Below are 23,104 nucleotides of genomic sequence, written 5' to 3'. Positions count from 1 at the left end.
AGTGCCCACGACAGGGATTGGCTCAAAACCCAACGTGAACAAACCACATTTTCACAATGAAAATGTAACCTTTTTCGCGAAGTGTCTAGCTGTAGTTTTTGAACAGTAGTTCCGCCGGCACCTAGGGAAACCTAGCAAACCTATACATTTTTGAAAACTAGACACCTAGGGGAACACAGGGTGGGTGACTTGATTCGCTCCCACCAGGTTCTGTTACCCAGAATCCCTGGCAAACCTAAAAAAAATGTTTTTAAAAACAAATTTTCCCCAATTTTCGGTGGTAGAAAGTTCTGCAATCAGCGTGGATCCACAAATTTCTACAGGCCCCGTGTTACCAAAAGTCTTCCAAGGAAAATGGTACCTCACTTGTGTGGGTCGACCTAGTGCCCGCAACAGGAAATGGCGCAAAACACAACGTGGTCACACCTCAAATTCGCAGTGAAAAATGACCCTTTTTTGGTAAAGTGCCTGGCTGTAGTTTTTGAACCCTAGCTCTGCCGGCACCTAGGGAAACCTAGCACACCTATACATTTTTGAAAACTAGACATGCAGGGGAATCCAGGATGGGGTGACTTTCACCAGGTTCTGTTACACAGATCCCTTGCAAACCTAAAATGTTTTCAAAAAAACACATCTTCCCCTCATTTCTGTAGTGGAAAGTTCTAGAATCTGCGTGGATCCACGAATTTCAACCTTACCCGCGTTCCCCAATGTCTTCCGAGAAATATGGTACCTCACTTGTGTGGGTTGGCCTAGTGCCTGTGACAGGAAACGGTGCAAAACACAACGTGGTCACACCTCAATTTCGCAGTTTGCCTGTCGCGGGTACTTGGGCCTCCCACACAAGTGAGGTACCATTTTTATTGGGAGACCTAGGGGTACGCTCGGTGGTAGGAAATTTGTGTGAGCCCGCTGATGCCACACTTTCCCACTCAAAAATGTGTGAAAAAAGTGATCTTCTCAGCTAAAATGGAGGTTCGTAGGGGATTCTGGTTAAGGAAATTTTGGGGGATCCACGCATGCCATACCTCCCTGGAAGCCCCCCAGTGTCTACTTTGTAGAAATGTCTGGGTTTGGTAGGTTTCCCTAGATGTCCGCTGAGCACAGGGCAAAAAACCCAGGTGACCCAACTTGCAAAACCAGGTGGTTTTGTGATAGTCAATTTTGATGTCGCCTCACTACCTGTCGCGGGTACTTGAGCCTCCCACACAAGTGAGGCACCATTTTTATCGGGAGACCTGGCGGAATGCTGGGTGGTAGGAAATATGTGTGAGCCTGGTGATGCCACACTTTCACACACAAAAATGTCTTTAAAAAAAAGTAACTTTCATTAGCTAAAATGGAGGTTTGCAGGGGATTCTGTGTAAGGAAACAATGGCGGATCCAATCAAGCCATACCTCCCTGGAAGCCCCCAGGTGTCTACTTTACAGAAATGTGTGGGTTTAGTAGGTTTCCCTAGATGGCCACCGAGCACTGGGCCAAAGACCCAGGTGACCCCACTTGCAAAACCAGCTGGTTTTGAGATAGGCAATTTTGATATCGCCTCACTACATTTTGGGCCCTTGCCTATTGCAGGTACTTGGGCCTCCCACATAGGTGAGGCACCATTTTTAGCGGGAGACCTTGGGGAATGCTGGGTGGTAGGAAATGTGTGTGAGCGCGGTGATGCCACACTTTCCCACACAAAAATGTCTGACAAAATTGATTTTTTTCAACTAAAATTGAGGTTTGCAGGGAATTGTGGGTAAGGAAACATTGGGGGATCCTTGCACGCCATACCTCCTTCAAAGCCCCCGGCTGTCTACTTTTCAGAAATGTATGGGTTTAGTAGGTTTCCCTAGATGGATGCCGAGCACGGGACCAAAAACCCAGGTGACCCCCCTTGCAAAACCAAATCATTTTGACACAATTATGTGTTTATTTTTGGCTCAATATTGCAAGGAAAATGTGACAGAAATGTTTAAGTTTGCAGGACATTGTGGATAAAATAACTTGTTGTAATTCACAAGAGAGACATCACCATGTACTCTCATGGGTTAACGATAATATCAAGAGTTGGTAGGTTATTCTTAGATGGAATGTACACCTTGGCAGAGAGACTAAAAAGACAAAGATTCCTGCACAGCCATCTATTCCTCAAACATACACACATACTGGTTGGATTTGACACAACGACGAGTGATGGTTCAATATATAAAATTTTATTAACAAGAGATGCACTGTCAATAATTAAATGCACAAAAAACGAACCAGTGACTCGCAGCTCATGAGCTCTAAAGCCACGGCATGGCACCAACCGTTTTACAGGTCATTCACACACCTTTCATATGTGATACAAAAAAGACCATTCACACCACCAGGCACAAAACCAACATATCACAACATTCACAAAAAGGGACAGGGTACACCTTGCCTTAGAAAGACAAAAAAGCCAAATATTACTGCACAGCCATCTAATCCTCAAACACACACACATCTTGGTTGGATTTGGCACAAGGGTGAGTAATAGGTCATTCTGTACAATAGAATGAGCAAGTGATTTCACACAAAATAAATGCACTGTTAATAATTGAAAGGACGAGAAAATGAACCATTGACTCACAGCTTGTGAGCTGTAAAGCCACGATAAGGCACCAATCTCCTTACAGGTCATTCATACACCTTTCATATGTGTGACACTTACAAAACATTCACACCGCCAGCCGCGGGCCCATCACATTACAACACTCACACCAGCAGACAGCGCCATTCAAGGGCCCATCACTTTCACATGCCCACATTCCTGATACAGCAACTACACAAACTGATGAATTGCGTGGAGTGGTGCTCAGCTAGCAGTGTGTGTAGTGACCAGCAGCAAGTCACTACTCACACACCTCCAGCCGAGCGCCAGTCCACGCACACTACCAGCCAAGCACCAGTCCACGTACACTGCCAGCCAAGTGGCAGTCTACACACACCACCAGCCAAGCACCAGTCGACTTACATAGCCAGCCAAGCGCCAGTCCACGCACACCGCCTGCCAAGCGCCAGTCCGTGCTCACCACCAGCTAAGCGCCAGTCCACGCACACTGCCATTTAATCACCACTCCACACACACCGCCAGCCAAGCACCAGTCCATGCTCATCGCCAGCTAAGTGCCAGTCCACACGCACAGCCAGCCAAGCGCCAGTCCACACACACCACCAGCCAAGTGCCAATCCAGGCACACCGCCAGCCATGCACCAGTCCACGCACACCGCCAGCCACGCGTCAGCTTACACACACCGCCATCACATTTAAAATGTATTTATACAAAAAAAACACAAACTAATTGCAAATAGATACAAATCTTCTAACACAAAATCTGAAATTAAATACATTACACTAATGCCAACCTTGACACAGAATAAAAAATGTTAAACAATACAGGGCAGGCAGTTCACTGTACCACTCATGGATACTCCAAAAAATTAATATGTGTGTAGTACGATTTAAAACAAGCGGACACACACAGTCCAGGTTTAGAAGGACAGTCGGGGCAGTACATACAAGTCTCCTTCAGCATACCTGTTCACCAACAGACTCTTCATCTCCTAGTTGGTAAGTCTTTTGAGGTTGTGGGAGAAATGTATTCAGAAAAGTGGCGATCTTTCAATCTTGCCACATCCTACACCACTCCAACTATAGGAACACTTGCCTGTTCCACTAGAACAAGGCTACCTATTACAGACTCCTGAAACTTAGCAAAAGTCATCTTTGACTCAGGACAAGAATCCTTGAACACAACAAAAGCATTAAAGGTTGCCAAGTAGAAAGATGGATAGCCAACTTCTTGTACCAAATGTAAGCCTTACGAAGAGCAGCGTAAGGTTCCAACCTTTGATCTACTCTGTCAACACCACCCTTGTGCCTATTATAGTCTAAAATGCACACAGGTTTGCGCACTTCAGCAACCTGACCCCAAACAGTCACAGGTGCAGTGCTTTCATCATGGATGGTAGTCAGCATGTAGACATCTCTCCTGTCTGAAAAATTCACAGCTAGAAGCTCCTCGCAACGCAACGCACTGCACTGCACTGTCCCCGCACTAGCTTTTGATAAACGAGTTCTTTTGGGAAAACCTTTACGGTTACAGCGCATTGTGCCACAAGCAACAGTGCACACTTTGGCCAATTCCTTGAACAACCACACACCAGTGTAGAAGTTATCTACATATAAATGGTGGCCTTTGTTAAATAATCCTCTTCCAAGTTCCCACAAAATTTCCCAAGTCACTCCAAAGGTGGACGGACATCCAGGGGGGTTAATGCTGGACTCCTTACCTGTATACACCCTGAAATGAGAGACATATCCAGTCCCACTGTCACACAGCATATACAGCTTAATTCCATAGCGTGCCCTCTTACTAGGAATGTATTGCCTAAAAACCAAGCGGCCCTTGAACAACACCAAAGAATCATCCACTGCTATTTCTTTTCCTGGAGCAGAGATCTCATAAAAACGATCAACAAAGTGATCAAGGACAGGCCAAATCTTAAAAAGACGGTCACAATCAGGGCATACAAATTAGTCTACTCAACAATCTCTGCCAAAAACACATCGTCCATAAACAACTGAAAATAATGTATCAGCAAAAAGTTCTCAGTATTCACTGTACACCCTGGAACACCAGTAAAGTCTGGCAATGCTGGCTGCACCATGCCAGGGGCAACCCAGATCAATCAATCAATCAATCAAAGCATTTATATAGCGCACTACTCACACGGAGGGTCTCAAGGCGCTGGGGGGGAGAGGGTACGCTACTGCTCGAACAGCCAGGTCTTGAGCTGCTTCCTGAAGGCGAGGTGGTCCTGGGTCAGGCGGAGGTGGGTCGGAAGGGACTTCCAAGTCTTGGCGGCTAGGTAGGAGAAGGACCTTCCTCCTGTGGTGGCTCTTCGGATGCGGGGGACGGCGGCGAGGGCGTGGCTGGTCGATCGAAGTTGGCGTTTGGGAGCGTAGAAGTTGAGGCGGCTGTTGAGGTATCCTGGGCCTTGGTTGTGTAGGGCTTTGTGTGCGTGGGTGAGGAGCCGGAAGGTGATTCTTTTGTTGACCAGGAGCCAGTGCAGGTCTCTCAGGTGTCCGGAGATGTGGCTGCGGCGGGGGATGTCCAGGATGAGTCGTGCTGAGGTGTTCTGGATCCGCTGGAGTTTCTTCTGGAGTTTGGCGGTGGTTCCGGCGTAGAGGGAGTTGCCGTAGTCCAGACGGCTGGTGACGAGGGCCTGGGTGACCGTCTTTCTGGTCTCGGTGGGGATCCACCGGAAGATCTTACGTAGCATGCGCAGGATGTTGAAGCACGACGAGGAGACGGCATTGACCTGTCTGGTCATGGACAGGGAGGAGTCCAGGATGAAGCCCAGGTTGCGTGCGTGGTCTGTGGGTTTGGGTGCGCTGCCCAGGGCGGGGGGCCACCAGGAGTTGTCCCAGGCGGAGGGTGATGATCCCAGGATGAGGACTTCCGTCTTGTCCGGGTTCAGTTTCAGGCGGCTGTTCGACATCCATTTGGCTACGTCTGTCATCCCTTCGTGCAGGTTGGCTCTGGCTGTGGCGGGGTCGTTGGTGAGGGAGAGGATCAGCTGGGTGTCGTCGGCGTAGGATATGATGTTGAAGTTGTGCTGGCATGCGATGGCTGCGAGGGGGCTCATGTAGACGTTGAAGAGTGTTGGGCTGAGCGAGGAGCCTTGAGGAACGCCGCAGATGACTTCGGTGGCCTCCGATCTGAACGGGGGGAGGCGGACTCTCTGTGTTCTTCCGGCGAGGAAGGAGGTGATCCACTCCAGTGCCTTCTCCTGGATTCCGACGTTGCTGAGGCGCTGTACTAGGGTACGGTGGCAGACAGTGTCGAAGGCCGCGAGGCCAGGAAGTGTTGCAGACCCAGCCTGCAACCCAGGTGCCTCTTGCCGCACTAAACAAATGGGAAGCCTAGCAGTCCCAGATGCCTCTTGCCGTACTACACCAATGGGAAGCCTAGCAGCCCCAGATGCCTCTTGCCGCACCACAGCAACGTGAAGCCTTGTAGCCACAGGCTGCAGCCCAGATACCTCTTGCCGACCTATACCAATGGGAAGCCTTGCAGCCCCAGATGACTCTTGGTGCTCTACCGGCACATCAATGTCCTCCTCTAACACAGGCACTTCATCTACACTAGAAGAAGCTTCATTATCTGATGATTCCATGTGAAGAGAAAACTCACTGCCTGAATCTTCCCCTCCTACCTCTGCCTCAAAATCAGAGTCAGTCTCTGAACCAAGGTCAGAGGAAGACTCAAAAAGCATACCAACAACCTGCTGAGCAGTAATCCTGCGGCTAGCCATTATCCTTACTAAGAAAGGAGACTGCACAAACAAGTCAACAACAGCCAACACTGTGCATGGTAATTAGTAAACAAAGTGTGGCTTTAGCACAAAGATCTATACACTCCAAAACAATATAACTCTTACCAGATACAGCTACACTCACTTACACAGCAAAAAGCAACAATATCTCACTAGAAAGAAAAAAAACAATTACTCATAAAACCGCAAAGTACACATCAAGCACTAATGCAAAAAGATGTTGACACCCAAAACACAGAAGCCAAACAAACTGCTATTACTACACCATTTACAAAAAAACACTTTCATGTAGGGAAATTAAACTAATTTAGAGTGAACAGTAAAAAATAAATTCACTTACCAAGCACATGCAACTACACAAGCTGCAAAACCAGCAGTAACAAAACCTCAACCTGGAACAGTCCAAACAGCAAAAGCCTTGAACAAGAATAAAATTGAGAAATAAAAAAATAATATTACATCTCACAAACAATATGACAATTAAAATTATAACACACAATGTCGCTACCCAAATCGTCATTCGGCCAGATGGGCCTTGAAATAGGGATGAGACCAGTGGGGATTAGGTAAGATTTTCCACCAAGCCACTGGTTATATTTTTGGATGTTTTTATCTGCCCGCCCCCCTTGGTGGCAGTCGGACAAAAAAAATACCAACTGCCACCAAGGGGGGCGGGCAGAAAAAACATTAAAAAATATAACCACTTTTGGATGTGAACTTTGCCTAAGGGGACGCTTCCACACACTACAAAACACAATACCTAGGGCCTAGTGGGCCAGAAAGGCCAACAAAAACGGGCAGATCTGGGGCAGACAATCATCAACAAGAAATGCTTGCCCAAGGGGTCGCTTCCATCCAAATTTAAATGCCCCCTTATGAGTCCCTGGTGCCTATTGGCATTTTCTGCCCCCCGGGGGGCAAAACGGCCAAAAAAGCAGAACGATTTGCCCCGGGGGGCAGAAAAACATTCCTTGAAATATGCCATCTCTAGGAAGCAACCTGTTGGACTTGGCCCTTTTACCGAAATTCTTTCGCTTTTCACCCCCCTATTTGAGGATGTCTCCCCCATGGTAGAGAAATGTATAGACCATGTGTGGTGTGAGATGCCATGTTAAATGTGATGCAATGGTGTGCGCACCTGTAAGTCCCTCATTATGAGAATACACCTTGGTAAATGTCGCTTTAAAATGGATGCCATGACTGTGTGTGGTGCCACCTGACTGTGGTGGGTTAGCAGTCTAGTTGTTCGGTTCCCAGCCATCCCAGCTTTTGGATGGAAAGCCTGGCACCCAGGGTTCTCTACTCCTCCCCCTGAGCCAGTCAGAACTAGTTTCCCCAGATGCTTCTAGAAGCTTCTGGCACTGTCTGGTAGGTGGGGTGTGGGGCGTATAAAAAAAAGGGGGCTGTGCCACCATGTGCCCAGTCAGAGCGTGAACGTAAAGGTGAGGGGACCTGTTGCCAGCAGGTGCCACCACATGGGCCTGTGTGCTGGCCCCTGAGCCCAACTGTAACCCCTCTGCTGTCCACAGGGCAGTGAGAGCCCCACTGCTGGAGTAAAGGCGGCTGTTTCGGGAGGAGTGCCACGTTATGGAGGAGGATGGTTCCTAGGACCACCCGCCCTGTCCTGAGGAGTGCTCACCGACTGCTGACCTTGTCCAGTAGTGCCTGCTGCTCTGCTACCTGGCCCCTGAAGAAGAAGAGCGCTATATTGGGCTGGACTGTACACCTAGGAGGTGAGGAACACTACCTTTAGTCTCTGAGTCTGCTGGTGGGACCTTGTGCCTCGTGAGCGCTATATGTGGAGTGCCAGAGGGAAGAGAAGCGCTATGGTTGGATTGCCTGTGCCCTCCCTGCCTGCTGACTAGCGCTTGGTGAGCGCTGTATCGCAACCCCCTTGCAAGAGAAGAGGTAGGAGCCAGTGACTGCCATTGAGTTTGCTCAGCCTGTGGCGCTTCCTAGCACCTAATTTTAATCAACCCAACAAGAAGGAGCGGGGATTCGGCAGTGCTGTGTGGTCAGGAAGAACTGTTTATTAAAAGCGCCTCGGGAGCCTACAACATATTGTGCCGCCCTCGTGGGTGCCCACCCCGCGTATTGCCGCGCTTTTGCCTAATTAAAACTGGTGGGTGCCCATTGCTCATGTTCCAGGCTAAAGGGGATGCCGTATGTCTAGGCCTGATACGTTTAACAAGGTTGCCCAGGTCATGATCTAGCCCGAAGGCCCTGACTGTTATATACCTAGCGATAGACTGTACCCTTGTCGTTCACCCTTCCATTCACCCGAACTCTGCCAGCGATGGTTATGGCAGCGGCCCGTTGGGCGCTGCCCTGTAAATAGTCCCAGAGTAAATTGTTACCTAGTGCCGGCTGGCACCGTTTATATGCAACTATGATTCCATTCTAATGTGTTGATTTTATAATACACTTACTGTTTTTCACCCAAACTGGTGTTGTCTCTTTTTGGAGTGTGCCTTGTGTGCCATCTGTGTGTACTGCGTGGATGCTTTACACATGTCCGCCGGAGTTTGGCCCAACCACTCTACACTACGCTACCCCATTTCTAACATGACCCTTGCCCAAGGGGTCATTTCCATCCAAATGTAAATGCTCCCAAATGAGTCCCTGGTGCCTATTGGCGTTTTTTCTGCCCCCTGGATGCAAAAGGGCTGATAAAAACAGGCAGATTTGCCCCCGTGGGGGCAGAAAAACATTCCTTAAAAGATGCCCCCTCTAGGAAGCAACCCTTGCCCAAGGGGTCGCTTTCATCCAAATTTAAATGCCCCAAATAAGTCCCTGGTGCCTAATGGAATTTTTCTGCTCCCCTTGGGAGCGAAACGGCTAAAAAAATTCCCATTCTAGGGGTCACTTCCATTAAAATGTAAAAGCCCCCACAACATTCCCTGGTGCCTAGTTGAATTTTCTGCCCCCCCCCCCCCCCCCGGGGGCAAAACGGCCAAAAAAAACAGGCCGATTTGCCCCCAGGAGCGGCAGAAAAACATTACAAACATTGGTCCCCACTAGGAAGCGACCCTTGCCCAAGGGGTCGCTTCCAATGCACAAATTTAAAATCCTTGGTGCTAGTGGGGGCATTTCCACTGCACGATCGCGACGCTGTGCGCGATCGTGACGCAGAAATGCCCTGCAAAGAGACATCGGCGGAGATGTAAATCTCTTTCCTCTCCCCTGATGCCTCGATGCGCTCCCCAAACCCCCCCGGGACCGAGGAATCCTAGATGATTCAACGACGCTCAGGAAGCAAACGGCTTCCCGAGCATCTGGGTCTTCCTGATGACGTAAGCGCGATGTGCGTGCTGATGTCATGGGATTCCCATGGGAGTTTCGGGGGTGGCAGCGGAAGCTCTTGCGCTGCCATCACCCTTTGTAGGGGCGATATTTGACACCCGTGGGGGTAGCGCCAGCGCTTGCCGTGGGTGGGACCCATGACGAGCTGGACTCATCATCAGCACACGTCCACTGTGTGCCATGACGAGTCCAGTTCGTCATCAGCAGGGAAAGGGTTAAAGGACAAGGGTAGGATACTATTATAGATGTTATATTTATCTCCCCTCTTTTGTTATCCCATGTACTTTTTTATGATGCTAGGTGGTCTAACTACAATAATCATAACCCTGTTATTCTTGTTTTGAATAGAGGATGCGGCCTAAAGGAGAATTTGGAAAAGCTAGGTAGTGACAACTGTGTGAAAGTAACTGACCAGGGACATAGGTTAAAATGGGCAAAGTTAATCCTGGACCTTTTTTTAAAAGAACTTTGTGCGAAGGATGAGGATAAGCTAGAAACCTGCCTTGATAACTTTAGTCAGGGGATGTAGGTACTCAAAACCTTTGAAGGAATTTGTGCGCAGCCAGCTTCAGATCTCACCCTAGTAACTAGATATAGTAAAAATGTTGGTGAAAGGTGGTTTGACAGCAATTGGTCTGTGGCGCATTGCAAATTAATTGCTGCCTTGAAAGCAGCCCCACGAGACAAAGATCAAATAGCTATGTTAAGGAAGCAGTATAAGCTGGCACAGGCTATGTGTTAAAAGTCAAATGAAGGAGGAGGCTTCGTTGGAACTTTTATCGGTGGGGGTTTTAAAAAATAGTTCCAGATTCTGGGCTATTGTTAATAAACCTTTTTTTCTAGACAAAGAGAATACCCCTTTAGACACAGACACTGGTTCTCACTGGTAGCTGTGAGTGGTGTATGGATTTTCAAAGAATTGTTTTTAATGAAGGTGAAGTACAACGGGCTATAATGCAAATGACCAGTAATAGGGCTCATGGCCCTGATGAAGTACCGGCCCATTTATATAAACAATATCCTGCCTTCTGGGCTAAACTTTTGTCAAATCTTTTCAATGTAACTGGTCACCAGGGTTTCCCATCATCTTGGTCACTCTCTACGATCATCCCAGTTTTTAAAAAAGGACAGAGAGACGGTGTTATAGGCCAATATCATTAATTGACTCCGCAGTAAATTTTTTATGGAGAGTTATTTTATCCAAACTAATGGATTGGCTGAATGCGAAAGAGGTTTTAACAAATTTTCAATACGGCTTTAGAAGGGGAAGGAGCACCATGGATCAGTGCCTTAATTTACACCTACTAGTAGGTAAATATACAAAAGGCAAATTGGGGACACTGCATTTAGTTTTAATGGACCTCACTTCCGCCTTTGACTTGGTCGATAGGTCGAAGCTGTGGTTGATCCTGCTAGACATGGGTTTAACTCATGGCAGATCTACATAGGGACCTTTCTGCAAGTGTAAGGGTAAATCAAGAGGTTAAATGCAAAAAGCACTTTAATACTAGGAGAGGTGTTTGACAGGGTTGCATTTTAGTGCCACTACTATTCACCTTATATATTAATAATCTAGCTAAGTCTTTTGAAACGGCTAGTCAGTATATCCCGCAAATAGGGAACATGGGGGTTCCTGTGCTCCTTCACACGGATGATGCCGTCTTATTGGACTGTACATCCATAGGGCTTCAGAGGCTACGGGAATCATTTGGGGCCTACATGAAATCATTGGATCTTGTAGTTAATATAACGAAATCTCAAACAATGTCTATGGGGCAAAAAATGTCATTATTTTTATTGTGAAGGTGCTGAGCTGACCAGCGTGTCCTCTATTACCTATTTGGGGGTTTTATTTGATGAGAAGGGAACATGGGCCACCCAAAAGATACTAAAAAAAAATTGATGGCAAGAACAACTGCTGCTCTTAATGGCTTTGCACAACAGTTGGGGGCTTGACATATTGAAGCCATGCTCAACATTTATAGGTCCAAATGCATGGCTATTACCTTGTATGGTTCAGCTCTATGGGGTTACAAGATAAGGAGGGTACAGATAGTTGAAAACACATTTGTATGCTCCCTCCTGTCTGTTCCAAAGTCTACCTCAATCAATCAATCAATCAATCAGTCATTTGTTAAGCGCACTATATACCTGTGAGGGTCTCAATGCACTGAGGGGGCACTACTGATCGAACAGTCAGGTCTTTAGTGTCCTCCTGAAGGTCAGCAGGTCTTGGGTCTGTCGTAGGCTCAGTGGGAGGGAGTTCCATGTCTTGGCAGCGAGGTGGGAGAAGGATCTCCGGCCGGTGGTTGTTCTTCGATGCCCGGGACGGTGGCGAGTGAGAGGTCGGCGGAACGTAGCTGGCGGTTGGGGGTGTACAAGGAGTACCGTCTGTTGAGGTAGTCTGGGCCGGTCTTGTGGAGTGCCTTTTGTGCATGGATGAGGAGCTTTAAGGATAACCTCTTGTTGACGGGGAGCCAGTGCAGGTTTCTCTGGTGGGGGTGATGTGGCCGTGTCGTGGTACATCGAGGATTAGTCATGCCGAGGCGTTTTGGATGCGTTGTAGTCGATTGGGTAGTCGAGTCTTCTGCTGACGAGGGCCTGGGTGACTGTCTTTCTTGTATCTGTCAGGATCCATCTGTAGATCTTGCGGAGCATGCGGACCATGCTGAAGCAGGAGGAGGAGACGGCGTTGACTTGCTTGGTAATTGAGAGCGTTGAGTCAAGAATGATTCCCAGGTTGCGTGCATGGTCGGTGGGGGTCAGGGCTGCCCCCAGTGCTGTTGGCCACCAGGAGTCATCCCAGGCTGATGGGTTGGAGCCAAGGATGAGGACCTCCGTCTTGTCCGAGTTCAGCTTCAGACGGCTGATCTTCATCCAGTCGGCGACGGCCTTCATTCCTTCATGGAGGTTGGCTTTGGGCGGTGATGGGGTCCTTGGTGAGGGAGAGGATCAGTTGAGTGTCGTCGGCGTAGGAGGTTATGTTGAGGTCGTGCTGTAGGGGGACGTGTGCAAGCGGGGCCATGTAAATGTTGAACAGTGTCGGGCTGAGGGTGAATCCTTGGATGTTTATAATACATCAAGAGGTTCGGGCAAGACATGTGACAGACTTGTTGAGGTTGACCCCGGTGATCTGTTGTTTAAAGACCTGGCTTAATCCCGAATTAACTCTTAGTCATCAGATTATTGGGGATTGTGTGGCCTTGGAGAATGCTAAAAGCATCCTGTGGTTGTATTATGTAAAGAGTATTTTAAGTAAATTAGGGCACCCAGATTTATTTCTTTTTCCTGATCAAATAAGAAAAGAAGATGTGACAGGGTTCAGAACACAATTTTTGAATCTGATGGTGGCTGAGCGGGAAGAGACAGAGCTAATGAAACCTACAGTAAAACCCTATTTCTTGCTAAAAACCACAAGCTCGATTGAACCATGTCTGAAAATTGTCAGGAAGCACTATCATCGCCAGCTTTTAACTAGGTTTCGGTTTAATTTAATCCATACCTTCTTAGGTAATTCACAAGGCTGAAGTAGGGTATGTGATTTATGGCCTTGTACCTGCGACAATTTTTCAACTCAAGATACCATGCATTTTAAATTGGTCTGTGAATATTACAGTGTCATTCGAAGGAGGTTTTTAGTTCCAATTTTAAGGGGAAATGGTTTTATACAGGTCAAACCTACTCTACTTTCTTTGCAGTTGCTGAATGACTCATGGGAGATATTTAACATTGCACGTTTTTTAGTTGCAGCTGTTCGACTCAGGAAAAAGTGCCATAGTACACTAAACCCCATATGATGGATTTTCAGGTTATTGGTGATCACTGTTTTTATACTGTTAAAAGTATGTTCCTTTGGTAGCCTGGATTTTTACATGATTTCATGAAATTTGAACTTATATTATTATGTCTTTTTAATAAGTCGCCCATATGTGCTGAGTATTCCGATTTTGAATATTTTTATGGTATTGTGTATAATGATTCATGTTTGTACTTTTATGGTGTTTATTAACAGAATACAGTGGTTTGACTGACTGACTGACTGGCCCACTTTACTTCCATGATTTTAAATTTATGGGCATGTTTACACAGTTTTGTAAGTAAATGTATACATCATCTATTATTGATGTGTAGCTGTGCTGACACCACCTAATTGTTCATAATTCAATGAAATTGCATTTCTTTAAATGTCTGACATGACTACCACTATTGTGATTAGTCATCAGCAATGATTGCAGACAGTGTAGTCTACTGTCTTTGTATATTTGTAATGACCATGTTCCTTAACAGGTCTGTTAAACTGTATCCTTACTGCACTTCCCATGTTGGACTCAACGAATGTTTGTGGCCCTAGCCTAATTGCAAACAGCTATTCTACAACTGTTGTCACTGCACTCTGCCCTTGCTATGTCCCATCCCATAAGTCAATATGTTGTTATCAACATCATATTAAGATTACTGTCATCATTTACTTTAAAGTTGTCAGGTCATGTGTGAGGTACACTACTTTTTATGATGTTGTTTGAAGAACATATTATGAGATTTCTGTTTGTGTCAAATATGCAGATTGCTATCATTTTTTTGGAGTCAACAAACGTGACATATTTTCTTTATTTTCAGACAACATGTCACCAGAGGAAAAGAGGCAGTTCCTTGTGCGTAAGGAATGAAACCTACACATTTGGCGTGTGGCAAAGGCCTTTAATGACATGGTTTCTGGCAAGTGGAAGTTGATTACTGTCAGCACCAAGAAAGGTGGCAAGAAACATGCTACCCTGCCTGCCTTATCTAAGTATTTGTTCTAACCAACAGAACAGCGTGTAGATTACTTTATGAATGCCCAGGTTCTGAGGGAGACGGGGTCACCCCATTGACTCTATTTGCCTCATCAACACACCAGAGGCATACACAAAAGATCCCTGGCCCTTCAGTTATCCAACAAAGTTACACACATCACAACCATCTGCAGTTCCAAGTTGCTCCACCCAGGATCAACTTGCTGCATCCACAACAAGTCAAACCCCTGCTGCCCAATCACAGAGTGTTCAACCAGGCTCATCATCATTGAGATTGGCAGGACACCGACAGATCTCAGTCCTGACAAAGGGGGAGCAGAAGTTGCTTTACAACTTGAATGTTCGTGTGGCGCATCTGGAGCATGACTATGAAGTATTCGAGGGACACCTTATGGATATTATGGGGACCCTGGGGCTCCCCTATTTATGCCCGAATGATGGTTGCTAACCCTCTTTAACAGCCACCCAATTCCCTCCATCTAGTGTCCATTCTTTTTTGGACAATATTTTGTTATTTAGTGATAATTGCAGTTTTACTTTAAGGCTAGTAAAGTGTTAGGTGCAGGTATTTTTTAAGATTTTGAGATTTTGTAATTAGTGTTTTTGATTAAGTTTCCTTTTCCTTAGGGTGGGGAGTTGATGTGCTTTTGGACTTGTTCTAAAAAAAAAAATCAATTTGAATGTCTACAAATGTAATTAGGCCATCTTCAAGGGACAGGCTACCATCAATCTGAAGTTTGAATGTGAGTGAACCAAAATGATAGTAATGTAGGGTAGCATTGTTCAGTATTGAAATTGTTTTGGAGTGGTTTGATGACTTAGTATCCATATGATACTATTTTGCAACTACAGTGTGAGGAAATGCAGGAAGGGCTCACTGGTGTGTTGCCGTGGGCGGATCTTTCCTTTAAAGCCCATACTCCCTTACACGTTCTGGACATGCAGGATTACGAAGAACTACAAAAATCCATGCCACTGTCCTGTCTCTCCACAGCGAGACGTCGACGTGAACATGGAAGTAGGCGGGCTTAACCCCAGAAGACCTTGTCGTAACCCAATGAAAGAAGGAGGAAATGAACAGGAGGTTGGTCAGACCGGTGGCGCGAGAGCAGTAGGAACAGTGTCGGGAGAGCGGAAGGAAGAAGACGGACCCTGCAAGCGGATGACCGAAGGAGACCCAAGGAGCATGGATGCCCTGGAAGAAGGAGACGTGGAACCGGACGAGCGGTGGTGCGTGGAGTGGTGGTGTCCACCGGAGGATGCTGGAGAGCGGCTGTTGCGGCAGAGCCGGTGAGTGGTAGCATTTCGAGGAACAGGGGCTGGGTAGGGAAGGGATGTGGGTTGGGAACTAGGGGTTAAGTTGGGAAAGTATCTGTGTGTTGTACACGCAGGTATATTGATTGCCTGAATCGGTGGCATTCCATTTACAGAGTGTAACAGATAACAAGCCACATTTCTTGTTTGCTACAATCACTTGCCGGTGTCTGTAAGAATGGCGGAAGTCAAGACACCCTTGTTCGACCAGTGCATCAATCCTGATCTGTCTCCTATACTACGAAGCAGTCCATCACAAGTATTACAAACCCTTCAGGATACCATCACTACCTTTCCTGGCAGGACCTCGCTCATTGAACATGCTATAAAAACTCCTCTGGTTCGCCTAAGACCCTATCATATTCTTGAGGCTCGTCGGCAGACGATAAGAGAAGAAATTCAAAAGATGTTGCACATGGATATAATTGAACCCTCTGTGAGTGAGTGGAACTCACTCATTGTTCTTGTACCAAAGCCAGGTGGTTCGGTGCGATTTTGCATCGACTTCAGAGAAGTCAATAAAATCTCAGAATTTGACACTTACCCCCTTCCCAGGGTGGATGAAATGGTCGAGAGAATAGGCAGGGCTAAGTATATTAGTACCTTAGATTTATGCAAGGATATTGGCAGGTACCCCTCAGAAAACAAGTAGAGAAATAAATGAATTTTCTACCCCAGATGGGTTATATTAATTTAAGGTGTTACCCTTTGGTTTACATGGGGCACCAGCAATGTTTTCAGAGAGCTATGACTGTACTATTGCAACCCCATGAGAAATACGCAGGCGCCTATATTGATGATATAATCATCTATGGCGATACCTGGGAACAGCACATGTTGCATCTCTCCAGAGTAGTACAGACCTTAGGACGATACTGTATTAAGATAAATCCAGCTAAAAGTCACCTAGCAGCCCAGACGGTTCGATACCTTGGGTATCAAATAGGGGAGGGAGTTATAAGGCCACAAGTTTCTAAACTAACTGCAATCTCCCAAATACCCTTACCCCGATCCAAGAAATATCTACGAGCTTTTCTAGGGTTGCTCGGGTATTACCACAGGTTACCCCAAGGTTCTCACAAACAGCAGCCCCTTTGACTAATCTGCTATAGAAAAATGTTAAAACTGAAGAAATACTCAGACAACCTCCTTCAAATATAATACAAGCCTTTGAGTCCCTAAAAACATCCCTGACCTCCGATACTGTACTAGCTAATCCGGACTATTCTCTCCCCTTTGTCCTTCAAACAGACGCCTCAGATCAGGGACTAGGGGCTGTCTTATCGCAAGAGGCACCCGAAGAAGAAAAACCAATCCTATACATCAGCCACAACTTTTTCCCAGAGAAAAGAATTATGCCACTATAGAAAAAGATTTTTTGAAAAAAGAGGAGTATGGCCATATGGACAGAAGTGGGTAAGGGCCCAATTGTATTTTACAAAAAGAAGAACCCACACTTCACAATATTTCAAAAAGTATTATTCTGAATGAAATGATAAACAAAAACTAATATGTTTATCTTGGCAATTAATTGCGCCTTTTATTCGTACTTTTTTTTGGAAAAAGGGTACTGTTTTTTAGCAAGAAAGGACAATATCCTTCACATACATAGCCAGACAGTCTTGCTGTCTTAATTATACTGGAACATATATACAAAAGGTGAAAACATACAATTATAAATCATTACATTGTGCAAAACATGACATTAAAGGAACAGGTGAGCGATGTCAAGCTTTTTCAAATAACATCATTAGAATACTTCATCTTAAGTGCAGTTCATTTCTGAACTAGATTCCAATTATTTTCAAAGAATAAGACTTAATCCCCTTTATCAGAAGAGTGTTTTCAAAAGGACTTAATCCCATTTGCCGACGCGTTTCGAGTATGGGTTCCTTGTATCCCAACTCTCATCAGGGCCAACTTAATCCTTTTCCCAACCTTTTTCCTATTAATAAAAAAGACAAAAACAGTTTGTTCATACTTATTAAAATTGCTTCCCTCAGCCTTACCAGGCTCTACATTATGTACTGACTTAGCTACCAAGTGCCATACCTCAAAGTTGTAGAGGTTAGGGTCACTCCTCGAACTTGTAAATGAAGCTGTGTGCACGGTTCCATCGGCAAAACGTGCCAGCAGGTTAACACTCGAATTACACAGCACCGGTCGAGAGTTGGGATACAAGGAACCCATACTCGAAACGCGTCGGCAAATGGGATTAAGTCCTTTTGAAAACGCTCTTCTGGTAAAGGGGATTAAGTCTTATTCTTTGAAAATAATTAGAATCTAGTTCAGAAATGAACTGCACTTAAGTTGAAGTATTCTAATGATGTTATTTGAAAAAGCTTGACATCGCTCACCTGTTCCTTTAATGTCATGTTTTGCACAATAATGATTTATAATTGTATGTTTTCACCTTTTGTATATATGTTCCAGTATAATTAAGACAGCAAGACTGTCTGGCTATGTATGTGAAGGATATTGTCCTTTCTTGCTAAAAAACAGTACCCCTTTTCCAAAAAAAAAGTACGAATAAAAGGCGCAATTAATTGCCAAGATAAACATATTAGCTTTTGTTTATCATTTCATTCAGAATAATACTTTTTGAAATATTGTGAAGTGTGGGTTCTTCTTTTTGTAAAGTACTATAGAAAAAGAAGCACTAGCCATTAACCCCTTCCACGCTCATGACGAGCTGGGCTCGTCATGAGGTAGCCTCCTCGCACGCTCATGACGAGCCCAGCTCGTCACGTAACATGCGATTTTAAAAAACTCAGCGTACGGGCGGAATTCCGCCCGCACACATGCGGTTAAATGGGCCATAGACACCCTACGCTATTATCTTGAAGGTAGGGAGTTCACCATATATACTGATCACGCCCCCCTAGAATGGCTAGCCAGGAACAAAGGTCACAATGAGAGGGTCCTCAGATGGTTTCTTTCCCTGCAACTATACCGATTCCAAACAAAACACAGAAAAGAAAGTGAACAAGGAAATGTGGACTACCTGTCTAGGTTTCCCCAAGAACAGACTCCTAGTAGAAGAGTAGAAGAACAGCAAGGGAAAGGGGATGTGCAGAAATGCAGGAAGGGCTCACCGGTGTGCCACTGTGGGCAGATCTTTCCTTTAAAGCCCATATTCCCTTGCACATTTGGGACATGCAGGATTACAAAGAACTACAAAATTCATGCCACTATCCTGTCTCTCCACAGCCAGATGTGGACGTGAACCCGGAAGTAGGTGGGCTGCACATTGTATCAAGTTTCCCCTCCCCAACCAACACACGGATAGGTTCCCTACGCACTGTTTAAAGACTCCCCTCCCCCAACCAGCAAAGAAAGAGAAAACCAGTGAGCACTTCTAGGTGTGGTGACGGGTATACAATACAGAATTAACTTTTAAAAACCGGTGTCTGACGGCTCCCTCTTTTCCTCTCTTATGAGCCTCCGGGGAGACAACCTTGACCAGGAAGAAGAAGTGCCGGGACCATCACCCTCTGAATCCCCATCCAGCTCAACCAAGATTCCATCGGAAGAGGAACCGGAAGTAAAACATCCTGAACAACATATCATTGTTAGTTTTGACAATAAAAATTGACCTTTTGGCAAATACATACAGCCTCCTTGCCTGAATATCAAACCTGTACTCCCACATACAGATATACACATGATGCAATGTAGGCATTGTGCTCGCACAGCAGTGGGTAAATGGTGTTGGTATGGTGTTAGGATACTTAGCAGCATCGTTGATAACACCAGTCCCCACAACAGCTTCACGTTCCATGTGGGAGTGCAGGGGATATGTGCTTTCTATTTCCTAGTCACCCTAAAGCCTCTGTGTGTGTTTAAACACAGCCTTATACATTTTGGACAACACTACAAAATATTTTGCCTACAAGTGTAGGGCAAGGGGTGTTGTGAAGGTAGTTATGCAAAAGGAACAATTGATGGACGAAATGCTGCACAATGCAAACATTCACCCCCACTCACAAGGATCTGGGTTTACTCCTTTATTCTTTTGCTCACCACACTACCCCGTTTGGACTTAGCTGTATGCAAATCAGTCTTGACTCTGTTCCTTGAGGGAACAGTCCATCCCGAACTGCCAAGCCAGGTCCTCCCTGGACCTGAAACAAGCATCCTGGGACCGGTTTCAGGGCATCACCTTTCATCAGCCAAGCTAGCTTGATTCCAAGAGCATGGAGAGCACGGGACCCACATCTGGGCATACCCATCCCACTCGGGGTGACAAATGCAAAAAGAACAATTGATGGACAGAATTACATTTTTCTGCATTCTAACAATTGTACTTTTTGCATTTGTCACCCAGAGTGGACCGGGAATGCCCGGACGTGGGTGCCTTGCTCTCCATTCCCCCAGAATCAAGTTATCCTCCCTGAGAAGGGGTGAAACCCCAAAACCGGTCATAAGATTCTTGTTTCAAGTCCAAGGGGCAGTTCAGGCTGGACTGATTTGCATATGGCTGGGCTTGAACTGGAAAGGCATGTGGAACAAAAAAAGATGGATTTAGACTTAAATCTCTGTACTGGTGTGAATGTAAGACATTGTTCTATATTCTGTCCATCAATTGTTCTTTTTGCATTTGTCACTTTGAGTGGGCCGGGCATGCCCAGATGTGGGTCCGTGCTCTCCATGACCCTGGAATCAAGATATCCTGGCTGATGAGGGGTGAAACCTCAAAACTGGTCCTGGGATGCTTGTTTCCAGTCCAGGCAGGACCTCAACTTGCAATTCGGGCTGGGCTGTTCCCATATGGCGCAGGGTCAAGACTGATTTGCAGATGGCTAGGTTTTGACTGGAATGGCATGGGGACCAAAAAACAATGGATCTCGGCCCAGATCTCTGTACTGGGGTGAATGTATGACATTGTTGTGCAGTCTGTCCATCAATTGTTCTTTTTACATTTGTCACCCCGAGTGGGACGGGTATGCCCAGACGTGGGTCCCGTGCTCTCCATGCCCCTGGAATCAAACTATACTGGCTGATATGGTGTGAGACCCTGAATCCCGTATTCGGATGCTTGTTTCCAGTCCAGGGAGAACCTGGCCTGGCAGTTTGGGCTGGACTGTTCCCATTGGGCGCAGGGTCAAGACTGATTTGCATATGGCTAGGTTCAAACTGGAATGGCATGGGGACCAAAAAAACAATGGATCTAGGCCCAGATCTCTGTACTGAGGTGAATGTTCTGCATTCTGTCCATCAATAGTTCTTTTTGCAATGATAGTTACAGCTAAGCATGGGCGTAAAATCCGTTCCGCTCGCGGAATTTGCGGATTTTCGGTAAATTTGCGATCCGCGAACTCTCGCGAATTTGCCGAAAATTCTCACGCAGCGGATTTTTTTTTGCTTGGTCGCGCTTGACAAATACAATATTGCGGCGGGCGGCGTTCACTTACCATCATTCAGTGTTTGAAAAGTTGTTTTTCTCCATGTTTGCGTTTGCTGCGCCATTTTGGATCTTGCTGCGTGATCCCGCGGAAGTTTTCGACCGCGATTACGTCATTGCGCCCACCACCTTGACCAGCGAGAGTTTGTCAACGCGAGTACGTCATAAAGGCTCGCGATCACGCATCGCTGGAGTAAACAATTGCGAACACGTAGATGCGGCGGGCAGCAACAATCTCGCACTCGCGAAATTGCAAAATTTGCAATTCTGCACAAGAAATCCACCAGCAAGCAGCATAAACCTTCTAAAAATGATGATTTTTATCAGAATAACTCCTACGGTTGACATTTGCCTGCACTTTTTTTTGCAAGGAGTCCATTTGGGGGGGGGGGTGGGAGGAAGGAAGTGCCCCACAGTCTCCAACTTCCTGTTCCTGTCCAGCAGGCTCCTCCCAGTGCTTTCTTCATGTGCTGGTCACTTTCATTTGGATCTTGACCTGGAAGGATTACTTTTTGTGGATGCTGCTGGATATTAGGATTTGAGGGCTTTTTGACTTTCTTTGGATCACTTTTGGATTAGAAATCAACTTTCACAAGTAAGTTTGTTTGGGGTATTACAGTTGCTGCAACTACAATTTTGGAACTTTTTCAGAACATTAAATAAAATATATTGTGGGTAGCCACAGTATCCATTAGGACCAGGGTTAGTTATGGGTGCATGATACAACTGTTTTGTTGAATTTAAACATCATTGAGGGCATGGATGGCCTGGGATTGTGCTGAATTTTGTGGTTTATTTCGATGTTTTTGGGCTGCTGTTGGGGCCTTTTGCCCAGGGGTAGTGAGTGGTGCATGGACTGAGTCTGCCTGTAGGGTCTCTTTAATGTAAACATCCTGGATGGCATTGGATTGTGGTGATTTTTGTGTGTTTTTCGTTTTTTTTGGGGTGTACTGTTGGGGGGGACTGGCCATGTGGGTGGTGGTGGCCATCTTGAGTGCTGGTACAGGCAGGCCCTGCACATGTGCTTGGGGGGTGCAAGGGGCCATTTTGAAGACAGGCAGTGTCTGAGGCCTGCACCCATTTTGCCTAGCTTTCATCCATTATGCCCAGGGGTAGTGAGTGGTGCATGGGCCTAGTCTTTCTGTGGGGTGTCTTCTTGAATTTAAACATCATTGAGGGCATGGATGGCCTGGGATTGTGCTGAATTTTGTGGTTTTTTTTCGATTTTTTGGGGCTGCTGTTGGGGCCTTTTACCCAGGGGTAGTGAGTGGTGCATGGACTGAGTCTGCCTGTGGGGTCTCTTTAATGTAAACATCCTGGATGGCATTGGATTGTGGTGATTTTTATGTGTTTTTCGTTTTTTTGGGGGTGTACTGTTGATGGGGACTGGCCATGTGGGTGGTGGTGGCCATCTTGAGTGCTGGTACAGGCAGGCCCTGCACATGTGCTTGGGGGGTGCAAGGGGCCATTTTGAAGACAGGCAGTGCCTGAGGCCTGCACCCATTTTGCCTAGCTTTCATCCATTATGCCCAGGGGTAGTGAGTGGTGCATGGGCCTAGTCTTTCTGTGGGGTGTCTTCTTGAATTTAAACATCATTAAGGGCATGGATGGCCTGGGATTGTGCTGAATTTTGTGTTTTTTTTCGATTTTTTGGGGCTGCTGTTGGGGCCTTTTGCCCAGGGGTAGTGAGTGGTGCATGGACTGAGTCTGCCTGTGGGGTCTCTTTAATGTAAACATCCTGGATGGCATTGGATTGTGGTGATTTTTATGTGTTTTTCGTTTTTTTGGGGGTGTACTGTTGATGGGGACTGGCCATGTGGGTGGTGGTGGCCATCTTGAGTGCTGGTACAGGCAGGCCCTGCACATGTGCTTGGGGGGTGCAAGGGGCCATTTTGAAGACAGGCAGTGCCTGAGGCCTGCACCCATTTTGCCTAG

The sequence above is a fragment of the Lissotriton helveticus genome, chromosome 2_2 (assembly GCF_964261635.1).
Source record: "Lissotriton helveticus chromosome 2_2, aLisHel1.1, whole genome shotgun sequence".
Lineage (NCBI taxonomy): Eukaryota > Metazoa > Chordata > Amphibia > Caudata > Salamandridae > Lissotriton > Lissotriton helveticus.
This window is presented reverse-complemented; position numbering follows the sequence as displayed.